Source organism: Aquarana catesbeiana, linkage group LG06 (genome assembly GCF_042186555.1).
Source record: "Aquarana catesbeiana isolate 2022-GZ linkage group LG06, ASM4218655v1, whole genome shotgun sequence".
In the NCBI taxonomy this organism is placed as follows: Eukaryota; Metazoa; Chordata; class Amphibia; order Anura; family Ranidae; genus Aquarana; species Aquarana catesbeiana.
The window spans coordinates 398,751,508-398,767,149 of record NC_133329.1 but is presented as its reverse complement, the minus strand read 5'-3'; the positions used below and the strand labels follow the sequence as shown (position 1 = coordinate 398,767,149).

Here is a 15,642-nt window from a genome sequence, read left to right as displayed (position 1 = left end):
GAGAGGCAAACGGAAAGGAAAGAGAAGGGAAAGGAAGGAGAAGGAAAGGGAAATTAAATAGATGGGAAAGAGAAAAGGAAGAAAAAGGGAAGAGAAGGGAAAGGAAGGAGAAGGAAGGGGAAATGAAATAGACAGGAAAGAGAAAAGGAAGAGAAAGGGAAGAGAAGGGAAAGGAAAGAGAAGAGAAAGAAAAGGGAAAAAGAATGGAAAGGGAAAGGAAATAGACAGGAAAGAGAAAGGAAAGGAACAGGAAAGAGAAGAGAAGGGAAAAAGAAGGGAACGGAAAGAAAAGGAAAGGGAAATAGACAGTAAATAGAAAAGGAAACGAAAGGGAAGACAAGAGAATAGAAAGAGAAGAAAAGAGGAAAGGAAAGGGAAAAAGAAGGGAAAGGAAAGAGAAGGAAAGGGAAATGAAATACACAGTAAAGAGAAAAAGGAAGAGAAAGGAAAGAGAAGGGAAAGGAAAGGAACAGGAAAGAGAAGAGACTGGAAAAGGAAAAGGAAAGGGAAAAATAAGGGAAAGTAAAGAAGGAAAAGGAAATGAAATAGACAGTAAAGAGAAAAGGAAGAGAAAGGGAAGGGAAAGGAACAGGAAAGAGAAGAGAAGAGAAGGGAAAGGAAAGGAACAGGAAAGAGAAGAAAAGGGGAAAGAGAAGGGAAAGGAAAGAGAAGGGAAAGGAGCTCCTCAATCTCCTTTGTAGTGAATGAAGCCAGAAGGACAATGATTTAATCACTTCCAGTTTCAGAGCTGTCACTCCCCAGTTGATGCAGCCAGGGAAGCAGTTATTCGGGCACAAATTGTGCTTGAATAGCTGCTGTGGAGGGCAGGGGAGTTATTGGGGTTCTAATAGACCCCTGATGTCTCCTTTAAGAATATGTCATCTTCCCAATGCTATCACATGGCTTGTTAACCCCCTTTTAACAGCCATAAAGTTTATAAAAAAAAGTAAAAAAGTAATACAATTTATAAAAATAAACAAAAAAAAAGAATAAATGTAACCTCCCTTGCCTTGTGCACACACGCAAATGCAAGCACAGACTGCGCACATGTAAGTAAACTGCATTTGCACCACACATGTAAGGTATTGCCGCAAATGTTGGAGTGAGAGCAATGATTCAAGCACCAGAGCTCACAGTTAACTGTAAACAGATGAGCTCATTCATCAGAGTGAGAGCAATAATTTTAGGGCCATCATTCATGGTTAAAGGATAACTCCACTTTTGTGGGGAAAATAAAATAGCGCGCCCACTATGCACGATGGGAGCCTGTCATCAAGTCCCAGGCCAAAGATTCAAGGCTGCGACATGCTAATTGGCTGTGTCCAATCACAGCCTAGAGCCCTGTGTTGACAATCAACACAGAGAGCTGTACACAGGAAACAATCTCTCTGTTTCTTATCCCAAAGCAGGGTTAAGAAAGAAAGTGATCTTTAGTAAAAAAGCAGCACATAATGCACACATTACACATTGTTAGGCACACACTTAACCCCTTGATCGCCCTAGATGTTAACCCCTTACCAGTCAGTGTCATTAGGACAGTGACCCTGTATAGTATTATCACTGATCACTGTAATAGTGTCACTGGAGATGTCAGTGGCAGTCAGTTCCTCCCCAGCGTCAGTTAGTGTCAGATAGTTCGCCGCACTATCGCAGTCTCATTACAAGTCGCTGACCACTGCCATTAGTAGTATAAAAAAAGTATATATATATATATATATATATATATATATATATATATATATATATATATATATATATATATATATATATATATATATAATCTATATCCCATAGTTTTGAAGACCCTATAATCTTCATGCAAACCAATCGGTATACACCTATTGGGATACATTTTTTTTTTACTTAAAACAGCAGAATACATTTTGGACAAAATTTATGAAGAAATTACATTTTCTAAATTTTTTATCGGAGATGTTTTATAGCAGAAAGTAAAATATATATATATATATATATATATATATATATATATATATATATATATATATATATATATATATATATATATATATATATATATATATATATTTTTTTTTTTTTTTTTTTCAAATTTTTCAGTTAGATCAAATAGCGCCAAAAGAAAGTTCTATTTGTGTGAAAAAAAAATGATATAAATTTAATTTGGGTACAACGTTGCACTGCACATTAATAACAAAAAATGGCCTGGCCATGAAGGGGGTAAAATCCTTCAGAGCTCAAGTGGATATACGGGGGGTTGATTTACCAACCACTTGACGACCGGCTCACGCACATTTACATTAGGTTGGCTCGTTCCCGCGAATCGCCGTACCTGTACGTCGGCTCCTTTAAGAGCCATAGCCATAGGCTGCACGGCGAGGAACCCGATGCGCATGGCCCGGCGGCCGCGATGCCCGCCAGCCACCCACCATAACGGGCACGAGAGCCAGAACCGGGATCTGTGTATGTAAATGCACAAATTCCCGTTCTGACAGGGGAGGAGAGACAGATCTGCTGTTCCTATTAATTAGGAACAGCGATATGTCACCTCCTCCAGTCAGTCCCCTCCTCCCACAGTTAGAAACACTCATGAGGGAACACATTTAACCCCTTGATCGCCCCCTAGTGTTAACCGCTTCCCTGCCAGTGACATTTACACAGTAATCAGTGGCTATTTTTAGCTCTGATCGCTGTATAAATGTCAATGGTCCCAAAAAAATGTCAAAAGCATCCGATCTGTCCACCGCAATGACGCAGCCCTGCTAAAAATCGCTGATCGCCGCCATTACTAGTAAAAAATATTTTAAAAATGGCATAAATCTATCCCCTATTTTGTAGACGCTATAACTTTTGTCTGTCTTTTTTTGGTCATAGCGCAAAAAATAAAAAACGCAGTGGTGATCAAATACCCCCAAAAGAAAGCTCTATTCGTGGGGAAAAAAAGGGACATCAATTTAATTTGGGTACAGCTTCGCACGATCACGCAATTGTTAGTTAAACGACACAGTGCAGTATCGGAAAAAAATTGCCTGGTCGTTAAGAAGGAAAATCTTCCGATGGCTGAAGTGGTTAAAGGCAAATAGAGCAAGCAAAATGCAAGCAAAAATGCTGTTTTTTTTTTTTATTTATTTATTTTTTAATTGAACCGGATTGGGTATTCTTTGCAAAGTGAAGCTTTACCTCATTTAGCTCTGGAGCAGCTGCATTTGCAGAGGGCAATTGCACTCAGTCTATTTGCCTTTAGTAAATCAACCCCCATAATGTTCTGGGGGTTTTAAATCCTATAGCTGAAAAAAATATTCCTTGAGTGCAAATAATAAATAAAAACTAGCTGTAGAAAGGGGCGTGGCCTGAGGAGCTATGGAGTAGGACGTTTGGAAAGAGAGCTCCCTTTGCCCAAATCCTGTAATCGACATCCTGCTCCAATCCTAGCAATCCTGACAGGACAAGACACTTCAATAGGCTTGTCCCATCATCTGTGTGGCCCTGAGCGCTGCCTGGCCGTCTGGAGCATTGCTCGAGGCCGCGGAGACCGGATCGTCCCGCCCCGGACCCGGCCTGTAGGAAAGTCCCCGGCTTCGGCCTAGTGCTTGGAGCGGCGGCCATATTGCTCCACCCGGCGGCGGCTCCTACTCATCCCCTGGCTATACTAGGCTCCCCAGAGACGGATCTTTGCCTGCCTCGGCCCCCGGACTACCTGTGGCCCCCAGCGCTGACCTTCTGCACCCTGAAACAGCTCCTGGGACGGCCCGGGGATCCGGCCTGGTCCTCGGAGCGGCGGCCATCTTGCTACACCCGGCGGCATCTCCTGCTTATCCCCCGGACATACTAGGCTCCCCAGAGACAGATCTTTGCTTGCCTCAGCCCCCGGACTGCCTGTGGCCCCCAGCGCTGAACCTCTGCACCCTGAGGCGGCTCCTGGGACGGCCCAGGGCTCCGGCCTGGTCCTCGGAACGGCGGCCATCTTGCTGCACCCAGCAACAGCCCTGCAGATTCTCCTGACTTGCCGAGCCCCCCAAAGGACTACTTTCTGCGTGCAAGGGCCTCCAGATCTCCTCTGGGGACACAGTACCTGAGGAGAGGCCTGAAAGGTAAGGGAGTGAGATACTGACAGAGCAAACTTCCAGCACACAAACTCCTGATAGAGGTCCTGAAGAAAGATACACCAAAGTAATTCATCACAAGGGTTCCCCTTCTGTTCCGGGACCACTGAGGACTATGTCACCACCAAAGCGGAACACTGGGACGACAGACAAGCTCGCGCAATTTCGCCGCCTGGAGAAAGACATGCAGCAGGAGGGCAGCGCAGACACGTGTAAGGGTCCCGCTCCTCAGGCGTCAGACACCGACAAAGTGCTGGACGCTATAGCCGCCTTGCAAGGTACGCTGACTGCGAAGATAGACGAGGTAAAAATCGATATATCCCTGATCAGACAGGACTTCTCAAAACTGAAAGACAGGGTCACGGAGGCAGAAACCAGAATCAGCAACGCGGAAGATGCCCTGCACCCCATGAGACATACTACAGAAGAGATGCAGAGACAAATACAACAACTTAATGCCCATCAGGATGACATGGAGAACCGCCTTAGACGCTGTAACCTCCGCTTCATAGGACTGCCGGAGAAAGAGGAAGGAGCGGACCCGGCAACCTATCTAGAAACGCTCCTGCTCAAAACGTATGGCCGGGAAGCCTTTTCAGTAATGTTTGCGGTGGAGAGGGCGCACCGCGTACCTGCGCGGCCACCACCACCTGGAGCGCCTCCCCGCACATTCATTGCCAAATTTCTAAATTTTCGGGACCGAGACAAAATCCTTAAACTCACCCGGGAGAGAGGAAACATACAGATCGGGAACAGCCAGATAGCAGTATTTCCGGATTTTTCCAGCGAGGTGCAAAGGAAGAGAGCACAATATCAAGAGGTGAAGCGCCGATTGAGGACCCTCCATCTCAAGTATGCGATGTTATTCCCTGCCCGGCTGCGGGTGGAGGAAGACGGAAAAGTACAGTTCTTTGACGACCCGGCGGCAGCGACAGCATGGCTGGATCGTAGAGACAGGATGGCTTAATCTCTCTAAGTTCATACAACCACAGATGTTGGCGCCACAGCTTGACCCATGATACTCTGACCTGAATCATATAATGTGCCACCGGACGTGGGTCAGAGAGAGGTAGCCTAGTTACTTTCCTTGGTTCTGTTGCATAGTTGGAATACTGGCTCCCCTTGTCCTTCACAGCTAGAACGCAGGTAAAACTACGTGACTTTTGTCATGAGTACCACTAAGGGTTAAGCACAATACTTTTTAAGGTGTCCCTAAGCTGTATCCTGACTGGTAACTATAACAGTTCTATAATCACTGACATGGAACGGCTCACACAGGAAAACACAGATTGGAGACTTGAACATATCCTGTCATAAACTCAAGTATGACCTTTAAGGGAGCTCCCACTTGGGGAGATCTGTGATGGTATCGTTCCTATTTTCCACGTTTTGCTCCACGGTTGACAGTGAATTTTTCGCCCCCAAAGAAATAGTTACTCAACATGATATACAACTACCATTCATATTAAGTTTAGTGCCTCCAGCTAGCCAGACAAGCTGGATGTTTATTCTCATGTTGATTGTTCGGGTTTGCATGCTCACACCAGGTTGGGGAGGTGTGCAGCTGGGAGGGAAGGGATGGGTTAACCACTGGTTGCAAAGTTTTGGGGAAATTGGCTTTGTCGTAGCACATGAATGTACAGATATGCATATTGTATTTGAAAGTAAATGGGTCACACTGCACAGAAACAGGATCAGGAATTGTGTCAGTAATTATGATAGCTTGGTCTTGTTCTGCTGGTCCGCAAAGGCGAAATACTCACTAGACAAAGATGACAAACATTAAATTCCTAACATGGAACGTGAGGGGTCTGAGGGACAAAGTTAAGCGAACCGCAGCACTCGCGTTCCTAAAATCACAGAAAGCTGACATTATAGCTCTACAGGAGACGCATGTAACCGGCCACCTGCAGGCGGCTTTAAAAAAACCATGGGTGGGATGGATTTATCATAGTACACACACAAACCAATCCAGGGGAGTTTCCCTTATTATAGCTAAAAACGTCCCATTTGAGTTAATAGAGCTGGAGTCGGACCAGCAGGGAAGATTTCTGTTTCTGAACGCCATGATAGGGGGTAATCCGGTTTTGGTCATGGCAAGCTATGTTCCTCCCCCATTCACGACAGAGGTGATCATGAAGGGATTGGCGTACTTAGCCAAGCACCCAACGGTACCGGCTGTCTGGATGGGAGACTTCAACATGACCATGAACCCGGCACTTGATAAACCAGATCAGGGTGGAGTCCCCGGTGCCTCAATACAACATACCAGACTGAGTCGCTTGTTGAAGGAGTTTGCTCTAACGGATGTATGGAGGCGGCAAAATCCGTCCACGAGAGCATACACATGTCACTCTGTCAGCCACCGTACAATGTCGAGGATAGACTATGTATTGGTGACAAACACCCTACTCCCTAGAGTTACTGGATCAGGCATGGCACCCAGAGCCCTATCGGATCACTCGCCATGCTGGATAACAGTTTCCATGTTAAAGGCAGCTCCCACTCCTACATGGCGTCTTAATCCATTCTGGCTCACGGTTATGCCGGACCTTGAGGCCATAAAGAGAGAACTGCAGTACATACTGCACAACACGTGCAAAGTAGATATACCGGGTATGGAATGGGACGCATTTAAAGTTCAGGCACGCAGGGTACTAACATCCAATATAAACAGATTTAAACTATCGTCCAAAACCTTACTACAGATGACGACTGACACACTTACAGAACTAGAGAATGTATATGCCTCAGACCCCAATCCTGATAATCTTCAAAAAGTAAACCTACAAGCCAGGGTGGTAAACCAGATACACGTAGAGAAAGCCAGACAGCACGTATTCTTCTGCAAACAGCGAGTGTTTGAGCACGGTGAACAGGCAGGGAAAATGCTAGCGTACTTAGCGCATTTGAATGACAAACCACCGGTGGTGGTCTCCCTGACTACACCTCAGGGAGACATAGTCACTGACCCCCCACAGGTAGCGGCCAGATTTCAGGAATTCTACAGTGAGCTGTACAAATCACAGAGCACATATTCCCAACAAGAAATAAAAAACTTTCTACATACAATACAGTTCCCCAAGCTTAATTTGGAACAAATCGAGATGCTCGAAGCCCCTATAACACAAGATGACATCGCAGAAGCTATATCCCAAATGTCTAAATCAAAGGCACCAGGACTGGATGGTCTGCCCCTAGAATTCTATGACACATTCTCGGAGATAATTATCCCAAAACTTAAACAGCTATACCAGAATATCTTTGATAAAGGTACACTCCCCTCCTCTATGCAGGAAGCACAAATAATAGTACTACCCAAAGCAGGAAAAGACCCCCGGTACCCAGAATCGTACCGACCCATATCCCTACTGCAAGTGGATATCAAAATATTAGCCAAAATACTTGCATCGCGCCTTAACAAGGCCATTTTATCGCTAATACACCCTGACCAAACTGGCTTTATGCCAGGGAAAAATACGGCCATGAATATTAGGAGGCTATTCATGAACATCCAAGCAAAACATGATAATCATGGAACTAGAGTGGTAGTAGCCTTGGATACAGCCAAGGCCTTCGACTCAGTAGAGTGGCGCTTTTTATGGGAATGCTTGAGGGAATTCGGTTTCGGACAAAACTTTATAAAATGGGTGCAGATTCTGTACCAAACACCTAAAGCGAGAGTATTCGTAAACGGCTGTCTATCGAAACAATTCCCCCTAGAGAGGGGTACTCGACAGGGGTGCCCCCTCTCCCCTCTTCTGTATGCCCTGGCGGCTGAGCCACTGGCAATTGCTATTCGAGCGGAAACTGAAATAGTGGGCCTGCGCGTCGACAATTATACGGAAAAAATAGGATTATACGCGGATGACACCATTTTATATTTGGCAGATCAAGGTCCATCGCTGCAGGCAGCGTTAAAGATCATAGAACAAATGGGCAGTTTCTCGGGACTGCGCATAAATTGGGATAAATCCCAAATTCTCCCCATAGATCATTTCCCTCCGTCGGTCACATACCCAGAATTACCCTTAGCCAGAGTAAACACTATCAAATATTTGGGGGTAGTGGTTACTCGGGAATTGGGAGACTACATCACCAATAACGTAGAGCCACTGTTTCAACTGATAAAAACCAAAACGCAGGCCTGGTCCAGACTGCCCCTAGGGGTAACAGGCCGAATAAACATCATCAAAATGATTCTACTCCCTAAAATTCTATACATGGTCTGGCACGCACCACTATACATTCCCCCCAAGTTCTTTAAAAAGATGGAGGCTATTCTTAACTCGTTTGTATGGGGACACGGAAGGCATAAATTAGCCTGGCACATCCTTAAAAACCCCACCTCCATGGGGGGGATGGCACTACCAGATTTACAGGAATATTACATAGCCGCCCAATTATCACACATGTATTACTTTAACAGGGAAGAATTACAGCGATATCAAATGTTGATTTGCAATGACCCAAGAAGTCCACTGTCATCACCACTACAAACTATTTTCCGAGGGGGACTAACGAGCAAACGATCCACCCGATATAATGAGGGCATGCTAACACACCACCGGAAAATATGGGAAATAACCTTAAAGAGGCTTAAAATAGGGCATATCCATTCCCATACCCCCCTTTGGCTCAACAGACACATGCCAGAACTTGAAAATCTCCCAGACCCGCATATATGGGCTAGGTATGGTATAATATATCTCCACCAGGTCATGACTGACTCAAGGCTCAAGACTTTCCAAGCCCTTAAAGACAACTACTCAATACCGCAACACTTGTTATTCAAATACTTGCAACTCCGCCATGCTCTGCGCATTCAACTTAGGGACACTGCTAATATTACTGCTCACCCGCAGGTCCTAGAGATAATCTTGGGTGCTGAACCTCAAAAGCTGATTTCAAACCTATATTACACTATCCGACTCCCCAGAATAGCAGCAGTAATCCAAAAGGCCAAATCAGGTTGGGAAAAGAACGTAGGGGACATCAGTGACTCGGACTGGGACGAAATTTTAGAGAACGTTAAACAGTCATCGCCAAAACTCTCAGACAGATTGACACAGCTCTACATTGTCCACCAAACATACTTGACACCCAAAAGAATAGCCAAATTCCAACCATCACAGAGCTCGATGTGCCTTATGTGTACACATGGACCGGGAACCTTTTACCATTTGATATGGGAATGCCCATGTTTACAGGATTATTGGGCACAAGTGATAAAATTTCTACATGATAAAATGGGTTCCCCAGTAGTAACGGACCCAAAATTGTGTATACTGGGGCTGCTACCTGATACAGATATAGAGAAGTTTCATGCTACCTTTATACATGAAACCCTATTTACAGCTAGGAAAGCTATAGCTAAAACCTGGATGCAGTCTCTGCCCCCTACAACATCGTCCTGGAAAAGAGATGTAAACAATGTACTACCATATAAAAAGCTGATATACATACATAGAGGATGCAAACAGAAATATTCAAAGGTATGGGATAGATGGCTGGAAGACGGAGAGACCTGTACTTAAAGGCTCAACGCTGCACAGTTACATAAAACAGTGTATATGACATGATGGGGGGGGGAGAGAGAGGTAAGGGCCGCGAAATAAAATAAAATAAAAGAAATATAAATAAGTGCATCTTAAGAGTGTGGTACCAAGCTTATCAATGGTTCTGTCTCAAACTGTATAACTATTAAGAAAATTGAATGTAATAATTTCAAGGTGCAAGGTAAATACCTACTTTCTAATATATGTACACAGTTAATGCTTGTTATGTATCTGTCAATTGAAGCTTAATAAAGTCGGATTTCCCAATTAAAAAAAAAAAAAAAACTAGCTGTAGAGGTGAAGTGGTCAGAAGGATTTCTTGATTTGAATAATATTGTTTTTAGGTTACCCGAAGCATTTATTGCAGTACTCCAAAGGATTGCACTTTGATCAAAGCCATTGTATTGCTTTGCGGCTCGTGGGCTGCATGTGACGGCTACTCCAGTCCATGATCTACATCCGCTCCGAGTTTTACTGACTTTAATAGCTCGGGGGGGAAAAAATGGTTTATCCATTTAAAAGCCTTGTCAGGCCTGAGCAATAATGTATGAGGAAAGGAGTCGGTGTTCCCAGTGAGGATTTGCAATCTGTGCATAAAGAGAGATCTCCAGAGATGGAAGTAAACAGCCCGGACCTGACCTGAGGAGTGAGGTGAAGTGTTTGGACATGACGTGATTTGCATTTTGCCTGCGTGGTTAAAATGAGAAAAAAAAAAAAATCTCCTTTACTAAGGCTCGAATAAGAGTGGTATTGCAATAAGGGGCTCTGAGGTCTTGTAGCGTTGGGATCCTGGCTTCAACTCTCTTCCAGGAACACTATCTACATGCGTCTATATCAGGGGTCTCAAACTGGAGGCACTCCAGCTGTTGCGGAACTACAAGTCCCATCATGCCTCTGCCTGTGAGAGTCATGCTTGTAACTGTCAGCTTTGCAATGCCTCATGGGACTTGTAGTTCTGCAACAGCTGGAGGGTCGCCAGTTTGAGACCCCCCTGGTCTAGGTGGAGTTCCTCCGCTTTCCTCTTATAAGCCAAAAGCAAGTAAAACGCCACACAAACCCTGAAGCTTGTGGGGATAAATCACTGTAATAATAATAATATGGTACATATACGCAGTTTTTTTTTTTTTTTGAGGGGGGAGAAACGCTAAAAACATGCAGTTGAACTGCGTTTTTACCTCCCCCCATTGCGCTCTCTTAAAGTGATGCTAAAACACACTGTTTAACCACTTTAATACCGGGCACTTTCACTCCCTTCCTGCCCAGGCCAATTTTCAGCTTTCAGCACTTTCACACTTTGACAGTTACGCTGATAGAGCTTTCTTCTGGTTTTTAATCACCACTGGGGTTTTTATTTTTTGCTAAAAAAAATTCAAAAATACTGAACATTTTGAGGGAAAAAATGTTTTTCTTAGTTTCTGTTATAAACTTTTGCAAATAAGTAATTTTTCTTCATTGATGGGCACTGGTGAGACTGCACTGTTGGGCACATATTGTGGCTGCATTCATGGACACAGATGAGGCTGCACTGATTGGGCAAGAAGGGAGGGAGAGATGAGGGTGCTCTGGTGAGGATGCACTGATAGGCAATAAGGGAGGGAGAGATAAGGGCGCTCTGGTGAGGCTGCGTTGATGGGCAAGAAGGGAGGGAGAGATGAGGGCGCTCTGGTGAGGCTGCGCTGATGGGCAAGAAGGGAGGGAGAGATGAGGGCGCTCTGGTGAGGCTGCACTGATAGTCAAGAAGGGAGGGAGAGATGAGGGCACTCTGGTGAGGCTACACTGATGGGCAAGAAGGGAGGGAGAGATGAGGGCGCTCTGGTGAGGCTACACTGATGGACAAGAAGGGAGGGAGAGATGAGGGCGCTCTGGTGAGGCTGCATTGATGGGCAAGAAGGGAGGGAGAGATGAGGGCGCTCTGATGAGGCTGCACTGATGGGCAAGAAGGGAGGGAGAGATGAGGGCACTCTGGTGAGGCCGCACTGATGGGCAAGAAGGGAAGGAGAGATGAGGGCGCTCTGGTGAGGCTGCACTGATGGGCAAGAAGGGAGGGAGAGATGAGGGCGCTCTGGTGAGGCTGCACTGATGGGCAAGAAGGGAAGGAGAGATGAGGGCGCTCTGGTGAGGCTACACTGATGGGCAAGAAGGGAGGGAGAGATGAGGGCGCTCTGGTGAGGCTGCACTGATGGGCAAGAAGGGAGGGAGAGATGAGGGCGCTCTGGTGAGGCTACACTGATGGGCAAGAAGGGAGGGAGAGATGAGGGCACTCTGGTGAGGCTGCACTGATGGGCAAGAAGGGAGGGAGAGATGAGGGTGCTCTGGTGAGGCTGCACTGATGGGCAAGAAGGGATGGAGAGATGAGGGCACTCTGGTGAGCCTGCACTGACGGGCAAGAAGGGAGGGAGAGATGAGGGCGCTCTGGTGAGGCTACACTGATGGACAAGAAGGGAGGGAGAGATGAGGGCACTCTGGTGAGCCTGCACTGACGGGCAAGAAGGGAGGGAGAGATGAGGGCGCTCTGGTGAGGCTACACTGATGGGCAAGAAGGGAGGGAGAGATGAGGGCCATCTGGTGAGGCTGGGTATCCGGTCCTTAGTAGCAGTGGAGAGATGGCACTGAAGGCAGCACTTTGTAGAGAAAAAGCAGCTCTGGAGGGTCATAAAGGAAAGGGAAAGGCACCTCTAAGTGCAGTGGTTAAAAGATTTATTATAGGCACAATGGGATTAAAAACACTTACAAGATAGTAAGAGGTCATAGACATATAATGATTTGTCCTCATGCGGATTGCTGTAATCCTAGTCTGTCTGGGAGAGAGAGAGAGAGAGCAGTCCTGCAGCTGTCCCTGGTGACATGGAATAGCGAGGAGGCGAAGATGCGATGGGGCGGCCCAGGTTATGGAACCAAGCTGGAACGCACGCGGCTGATGTGACATCAGGTGATGGTGGTGGGCGGTAACGCATTTCGGAGCATGCACAGCTCCTTCATCAAACCACCTTCACCTGATCACATCGGCCGGGTGCATTACAGCTTGGTTCCAGAACCCGGGCCGCCCCATCGCTTCTTCGCCTCCTCGCCAATACACGGACTCTGACAGCTGCAGGACTGTTCTCTCTCTCCCAGACAGACGAGGATTACAGCGATCCGCATGAGGACAAATCATTATATGCTTATGACCTCTTACTATCTTGTAAGTGTTTTTTTTTTTTTTTCTCATAAAATTTTTATTTAAGAAGATTAAGTTGTACAAATGAACAGACAGTACAAAGTGGTATTTCTCACAGAAAGGAAACAATCTCATTAAATCGGAAAATAAACAATAAAACATATCGCTGTGGAGTACTATCCATATTTGCGCCTAAGTAAACAATGGAAAAGTTTATTTGAACCGCTAAAGAATATCTCTTAATGAGCACTTATAAGGTCTAGAAACCTCCAATTAACCCAAGACAATCTTGACATAGTAAGAGGTGTGTGATTTAATTGTGTATCATCATATAAAAATCTTTCTTTCCGGGGTGTACACAGCAGTCAGTTCCGCCATGTGGACCAAGGGTATACCTCTCCCTACCCAAGCACCCCTATTGGGAACAAACTGTGTGGGGGGGGGGGGGGGGGAGGCGGTGATTGCCAATTGTGAGGTAATGTCAGTGTTGGTCCAACAGGCTGCCCTGAGAACTCTCAGGAATATTGTTCTATAATTTTCATTTCCATAGCTACAAAGAGATATGGATAGTAAGTGGGAGGGGGGAAGCTAGCAATGTAGACGGTTTCACTCTAAGTTATGAAGAAATTTCTAACGGTAGAAGGTAGAGGGGTGTTTGCCTCTTCTACCTTGTATGGTGTGGGCTTTAATAGGGGAGGAGAGAGGGGTGATAATGGCTAGGTGGGGGTAGAAACCGGAATGAGTGGATCGGAACGAGTATGGGTAGGACTAGGGTGGATCTGATGGACACTGGAGCTGTATCTCAGGTTAGCCCTTCTATGGGTTGGGACAGTTAGATCCCAGTGTGTATTTGGGGTGTGAATCAAGAAGAAGTGTCTGAAACTCCGAGGATTCTCGAAAGTGTATCCAACATGCCCATGTTTTGTGGAATTTTGTGGGGTTGTCTTTAGCTTGATGTATTAAGTCTTCCATCTCCGCTATCTTATCGACACGTTTTAACCAATCCGAAATTTTTGGTGGGTTCATTTTTCTCCAAAATAGTGGGATACATTGTTTAGCTGCGTTTATGAGGTGAAGCGTTAAGGACTTCCTGTATGTGGATTGTGGTAGTGTTGTGTGATGGAATAAAAACTGAGCAGCAGACAGGTCTAGTGTGTATGTGGTTATGCGGGATATCAAGCTGTGTACCTGTTCCTAGAATGGTTTAATATGAGAGCATTCCCACCAGATATGTAGAAGAGAAACTACTTCAGAGTTACATCTCCAGCACAATGGTGATATATGTGGATGAAAGATGTGAATTCGTTCCGGGGTACGGTACCATCTTGAGTACAGTTTGTAATTGTTTTCTTGTGCGGAGATGTTGATAGAGCCTTTGTGGGTATGTTCATAGATATTGTCCCAATCTTCTGGGGGAGAGGTCAATTTGAAGCTCTCCTTCCCATTTCTGGTTGGTCGGGTTATCTTTGTGATTGATTTCCCCAGAAAGCATCGAATATACAGCTGAAATTAGATGGCTTTGGGGGTTTGTCATAGAACATAGTGATTCGATAGGGTGCAATTCTCTAAACCATTGCGAGATGGGTTTGATGCTACTCAGATAGTGTCTTATTTGTAAGAAATGGAAAAATGAGATGTTGTTATCTGGGTTGTGTGAAGGTAGAGCAGCGAATGGGATGGTAGAACCTTTGTCAAAGAAGTGATGAGCTCTCATCGGGCGTTCTGTATTATTGTTCGTTGTATTATTTCTCAAGACACCCGGTGGAAAGTCGGGGTTGCCAGTCAGGGGAGTCATTGGTCCTGGTGTGGGAATTATTTTGAGGGAGTGACATGCGTTTCTGAAGCTATTTAGCGTAGGTCCTATGAGCGGATGACTTAAGTATTCCCTGGGAATGACCTTGCTGTTAGTCCACGGGGCATTGGATAAAGGGATATTGGCATATGAGTCTTCCAGAGTGATCCAATCTTTAGTGTGAGTATGTATGTGCCAGTCAATTAGTCTAGTGATATGGCACGCCTCATAATACTTATGGATATCTGGTAAACCTAGTCCACCTTTAAGTTTCGGAAGGATCATTCTATGTAAGTGTTTTTAATCCCATTGTGCCTCTAATAAATCCTTTAACCACTGCACTTAGAGGCGCCTTTCTCTTTCCTTTATGCACTGATTCTTTATGGAACTGATGAGGCTGTACTGATGGGCACTGGTGAGGCTCCAATGACACCAATGATGGGGCACGATTTCCCCCAATGACACCAATGATGGGGCACGATTTCCCCCAATGACACCAATGATGGGGCACGATTTCCCCCAATGACACCAATAATGGGGCACGATTTCCCCCAATGACACCAATAATGGGGCACGATTTCCCCCAATGACACCAATGATTGGGCACGATTTCCCCCAATGACACCAATAATGGGGCACGATTTCCCACAATTACACCAATGATGGGGCACGATTTCCCACAATTACACCAATGATGGGGCACGCTTTACCCCATTGATACCAATAGTGAGGCAATATTCCTTCCACTAACATCAATGATGGGGCACTATTTCTTTCACTGACACTAATGATGGGGCACTATTCCTCCCCCTAATACCAAAGATGCATTGTGTATCTCCACTGACACCAGGACAATTTCTACTTTCAATGGCCACAGTCTGGCCTTTCTATCACAGTATTTGATTGACAGCAGTGGAAGCCGATGGCTGCTCCTGCTATCAATCAGCCCAAATGAGTAGGAAAACAGCAGAGAGAGCTGCTGCTCTCGTGCATATCGCTGGATCGGATTGGGCTCAGATAAAAATAAGGGGGTGTGTTGGGGGGGCTCCTGCTGCA

The 15,642-nt window shown here is 45.5% G+C and overlaps 1 protein-coding gene across 2 annotated transcripts in view; it reads left to right on the top strand.

Moving 5' to 3' along the window:
• Positions 1-15,642, top strand: part of SMARCAL1 (SNF2 related chromatin remodeling annealing helicase 1) — a 106,975-nt gene that overhangs the window by 16,323 nt on the left and 75,010 nt on the right. The gene's annotated exons all lie outside the window — the stretch shown is intronic.